Source organism: Crocodylus siamensis, chromosome 1 (assembly GCF_052110815.1).
Source record: "Crocodylus siamensis isolate JL-2025a chromosome 1, ASM5211081v1, whole genome shotgun sequence".
NCBI classification, from domain to species: Eukaryota; Metazoa; Chordata; order Crocodylia; family Crocodylidae; genus Crocodylus; species Crocodylus siamensis.
The window spans coordinates 274,665,505-274,671,504 of record NC_143395.1 but is presented as its reverse complement, the minus strand read 5'-3'; positions in this window follow the sequence as shown (position 1 = coordinate 274,671,504).

Genomic DNA, 6,000 nt, shown 5'->3' with positions numbered 1-6,000 from the left:
TCATTAGGTCTCTTGTGGAAACGTTCTGCTTTGATCAAACATTTAGTAATTACCTTGATTTCATAAAAATCGTAAACTGCAGGGATAGAAGAGACCTTAGAAGCTTATCAAGTCCTTCCCATGCTCAGAGACAGGATCAAGAATACCTAGAGCATCCTTCACATATGTCTGTCTAACAGGTTACACATATAACATGCCTTTCTAGATACCCCATGCTAGTATTGAGCTGGCCTTGGATTTAGAAAGCCTTCCCTAATATCTACCTGAAATCTCCCCTACTGAAAAGATAGCTGATTACTTTTTGTCATATCTTTTGGTAGATATGGGGTCTAATTGATCATCATTTTATCTATAACCTCCTCCTATATATTTGAAGAGTGTAATTGTGTCCCCCCTCCATCTTCTGCTATAGAGTCTGCAAATCCAGTTTCTTCAGTCTTCCTCATATGTCATGTTTTTCTAAACTTCTTGGGATCTCTGGAATTCACTCCAGAAATGTGCAGCATGACAGCTTCTTTAATCTTGAAGTTTCCCCCATACAACCCCTCCTGCTGATTGGCGGGGGGACCCTGTTGCTTACTGCCCATGCCTGTCCGAAACCACATTTCTCACTCTGCCAACTAAAGAGGAATGCTGGCCTTTTTGTTATTTTGGGATGTCGTAACAGGACTTATAGCCTTTTTTGTATCACCGTCACATTGTAAGTTCAGTTCCATTCAGTCAGTTATTTCCCATTTTGTTCATGTAAACTTGATTGTCTTTATTTCATCTTACTGATGCTAAATTGTTTCACCATCTTAACAAGATCATTTTGAATTTTAATCCTCTCCTCCAAAGTGCTTGTAAAACTTCTCAGCATGGTGTCATATGCAAATGTTAAGTATTCCCTTATGCCTGACACTGACAAAAATACCAAATGGTACCAGATCGCTGCAGGATTCTCTTCATATGTCCTGCCAGTTTGAAAAAACAATGTACTTGGAGTAATTATCAATAGTTTGCTATCCGTGAGTTGTGTGCACACCTAACAGTAACACCATCTAGACCGTATTTCCCAACTTTGCTAAAAAAAATGCAACAGAACTATGTCAGAAGCCTTCCTGAAGTCAAGATATCACATGGACTTCTTCCTCCTCATCCACTAGATCAGTTATGCTGTCAAAGAAGGAAAGTATATTGATTTGACATGATTTGTTTTCTTTCACCAATCCATGTTGGCTGTCAATCACTGTATTATCCTCCAAGCGTTTACAATCCATTGCTCTAGTATCTTCCCAGGTAATGAAGCTAGCCTGACTGTTTTACAATTCCCTGAGGTCTTCCCTTTCCCCTTTCTCCAGATTTGCCCTTCTCCGGCCCTCTGGGTTTTCTATCCTCCATGAATTTTTTAAGATAATCACTAATGGTTCTTAGATTGCTTCAGCTAATTCCTTAAGTACTCTAGGGTATGTTTCACCAGCCCCTGCTGACCTGAACACATCTAACTTACTTAAAGATGCTTTAACATATTTTTTATTTGGAGGTGGAACATGTTTTGTTGATGATCTTTGCTAGAGGCAGTGGCATGCATGTAACTGGGAGACAGTCAATAAAAGGAAAAACTTTGGGATCTATTTTTTAGGAGATAGTTACAAATCCTGCAGCTATTTCCAAAGAATCAAGCATTCTAGCTAAATTTTCAAGTGTGCCATTTTAAAATTCCTTCAGTGGTCTTATTATCTTTACTTTCTAAAAAAATCTGCGGGATTTCTTGAATATCATTTAACAATTGACACGTTCTGAGAGGTGACTGCACTTTGTGGAATGAAGGCAGGCTTTGTATTAGTTTGCTAGTGCTTTCTAAAGAAATGTTCCCACTAATAAGTGTCATTTTAAATGTAAGGTTATTATAACCCTTTTAGGGACAGAAAACTGACTTATTCTGTTAACGGGAAAAAAGCTCATGGATTCTTGCTGACTCATTATAGCCAACAGGAGTTTGTGGCAGATGGGCCTTTCTTGGGAAGCAGTGGGTAGAAGTAGTCAGCCCTGAGATCTATGTTATACTACATTGGTCTAAAGCAGGGGTAGCCACCTTGCATGCCCTGAGGGCTGCCTCTCTGTGGCACGTGGCAGATCAGAGAGGGAGCAAGCAGCACCACAGTGGCAGATGTGGCAGATATGGCAGAGCAGCTGATGGGGCAGGAAGCACAGGGAATGAAGCAGAAAGCAGGGCAGCAGATTGGGTAGGCAGCACAAGGCAGAAAGCAGAACAGCAAATCAGGCAGGGGAAGGGGATCAGGGTGGCCCTCAGAGCTAATTTGTGACACACCTACCACAAAGGTGCACTCATTAGTTTCAAGTAAAATTAAGAAACAAAACAGGAAAGTGGTAATGACATCTGATCGTTGCTAAAAGATGTGGATCTTGCCTTCTCCAACCCTCCCCTCCTCCACTGTTTGGTGTGTGTCTGGCAGGTTGAGCTTATGTAGCTTCTCTGGATGAATGCTATAATATCAGATCAAATCCTTAAATTTGCAGCTGGTACTCCTCTCTTCATTGCAACCCTCTGTAGCTTGTTGCAGTGAAGGCAGCTAGCAAAATGTGCACTTTTAAAAATTGGAAATTACAGTGAAAGACAGGTCAAGCTCTATACACCAGTGCAGACCTGAAACATTTGCTTTAGAAAAGATCAGTCATAATGGTCTACTACTTTTGAAGGTGAAGCATTTCATCCCTCAGGAGACACACAGAATGTACACACTAAACTTGCTGCCAGTAGCAGATATAGTGGGTCGGGGCAGGCAGTAAGGTAATTAGGGGTGAGCAAGCAGGGCACCACCCCTGGGCACCAACTTAGTACAGGCACTAGAATAGTAGTCTCTACCCCACAGAGTCCATGCCCTGGTAGCAGAAGCCCCATGATATTGTAGGAATGCTGCACCTCTGCAGACTGTGCTGCAGCTATTGAGACGTCTTGTTTTTTGAGTCCCCAGTGCAGGTAAGACTTCTGCGCCTGTCCCACAGCCCTACTTATGGAACCCCTGCAGGGCACAAACCCTGCTCTTCATGCCTCCTGGCACAAAACCCTGCTGTACTGCTGGCTATACAGGTGCTTGGAGGTGGGAGAGGGGGCCGTTTGAATTAGAACAGTTCCTGGGCAGCTGCTCCAATTAAAACAGCTCACTATCATGTGTATGAGGATCCCCCCATTTCAATATATCCACAGGGGTGCTTTAACTAACTCTAATTCAACAAGGTTTAGTTAAAGCGCCCCTGCGGCCATTTTGAAATGTGTGTGCAGACTGCAAAATGTACTTGCCTGTCCCCTGGTGAAGGGTTTCCTGAAGGGAGCTCCGTCCCCAGATCCTGTTACTTTCACCCGTGTAGCTCCTGCAAGTCTAGAGTAATGAAGAATGTAGCTGTATTGTGATGGACCTTCCAGGCCATTGGGCCCCCTGTGTTACGTGTGTCTGGGGGCAGAGGGGAGGAGGAGGATAGCATCTCAAGACCTAACATGTCTCCCTGCTGATCTTGAAGTACAGCTGAATGACTGGAATGAGCCAAAGAGCTCAATTATCAGGCTCTGAGCTGATAGCCACTTAAAAAAAAAGATAAAAATGGATGGGTGGGGGGAGGTCTCCACTACCACTCCCCAGCACCTGTTCAATGGTACTCCATTGACCACAAGATGAACATGAGCCTGCAGTGCGATGCTGTGGCTAGTAAAGCGACCAAAATGCTGGCTTGCATCCATAGATGCTTCTCGAGCAAATCCTGGGACGTCATTCTCCCCTTGTACTCGGCCTTGGTGAGGCCGCAGCTGGAGTACTGCGTCCAGTTTTGGGCTCCACAATTCAAAAAGGATGTGGAGAAGCTTGAGAGAGTCCAGAGGAGAGCCACGCGCATGATCAGAGGTCAGGAAAACAGACCTTATGACGACAGGCTGAGAGCCATGGGGCTCTTTAGCCTGGAAAAGTGTAGGCTCAGGGGTGATCTGATGGCCACCTTTAAGTTTATCAGGGGTGACCACCAGTACCTGGGGGAACGTTTGCTCACCAGAGCGCCCCAAGGGATGACAAGGTCGAACGGTTATAAACTCCTGCAAGACCATTTCAGGCTGGACATAAGGAAGAATTTCTTTACTGTCCGAGCCCCCAAGGTCTGGAACAGTCTGCCATCGGAGGTGGTTCAAGCACCTACATTGAACACCTTCAAGAGCAAATCGGATGCTTATCTTGCTGGGATCCTATGACCCCAGCTGACTTCCTGCCCTTTGGGTGGGGGGCTGGACTCAATGATCTTCTGAGGTCCCTTCCAGCTCTAATGTCTATGAAATCTGTGAAATCACTGTACAGGTGTACAGGTTTTTGTTTTACCTGTATGTCTCTTTTGGGCCCTGGCTTCCTTTACCAGCAATGCTTTTTCAATAAACACATATCTAGATCTAGAACATTTTCTGCAGTGCTAGGTCCCATTCTCTGAGCCACTGAGCAGCTCTTGGAGTTACTGGGAACAAAGAAACTGTGTGGGGATTTGTTCCCTGCCACCTCCTTCTCCAGGTCCCCAAACCCTTCTTTCCTTCTCTTTGTCCATGCCCACCCCCCCCCCTTCCTCCTGCACCCAACCTCACAGGCAAGATATTCCATGCTGAAATGCTGTTATGCAGGATGCAGCTTGTAACCAATATACTCTTGATCCTTCTAAACCTGTACTACTAAGTAGCACTAGATGGGTCAAATGCTAGCATCCTTAGGATGCTGAAGGCTCTTGATTTACTGACTGAGTGTTTCTTTGAATATAATTGTACCTGTCTATTCAGCCACACAATCAGGGTATCCTGACACTGGCAAGTAGCACATCAGCAAGAAAGTAGGACACATGTCATTATGGAAGGGTCTCACTTTCATGAGGAAAGAGTAAACGATGGATACAACCTGTGAACAAATGGTATGGCTGATGGGATGCACTGTAGAAAGGAGAGTGTATGGGTAAAAGGCAATCAACCATCCATTAAGCAATTGTCTTTCACTGAAATGGTTTCTGAGGCTGGAGATTGCCCATGCTCGAGTGACAGAGGGATTCAAGGAACTTCACAGTTACGTCCATGAATTTTAGTGCATTCCATGTTGCCATTGTGTGCATGTGGCACATGTGCAAAATCTGCTGTAGGCATGTACATCCTGGCAAGTGTCATGATGCTGATATATGTGTTAACCAGAATTCTTACCATATCATACAGTTCCCCACTGTATTAGGATTCCCACATGTCTCTTCTGTGTGCCTGTGTCTGTGATAAGCTGAACAGGTAATCCATGGTATTAGCTCAGGAGGGCTCTCAGAAGTTGTTGCAGGATAACTGATCCAGTGACCAGGATTCTTAAGGCAGTACTGACCTGGACAGTTGCAAAGTGCCTGGCTCCTGTGTGTAGTACTGCTGAGATCACTGTTCAGACATGGGTGCTGGATGGAATTCTAGTTTCTTGGAAGGAGAACTAAGGAAAACTGATAGAGGCAGAAGTGGCTATACTCCTGTCAGCTGGTTCTACAAGCTCTCTCCTGCACCAGTTCAAACTTCTGTGTAATATTTGTAACCCAGGAACACCCAAGGGTGTGCCTGTCCTCTGTTGGAAGGGATAGATGAGGCAGGCAACAGGGCTGTGAGAGGGACAACTGTGATTTGAGCCTGGGTCCCTCTTTCCTCTGTAGAGTCAGCTTCACACCAATGGTCTTAACTATTTACAGTTTATTAAATTATAATAATATACAAACTATTCTTATCCAATATATACAGGTAAGTATTTCAGTGGATATCACCCAACAAATAAAGGAAAACTTCTGGTAAGTATTTCCAATGATATCATTCAACAACACTAAGGGTATACAGATAAGTATTTACAATATGGTAAGCCAGGAGCCACCTCCTGGAACTGCTTGTCCTAATGGGCAACCCACCTCAGGGATGGCCTTCTCAACCCTACACCCTACTGAGGCTTGGCGCAACTGGTGAGTCCTCAGGAT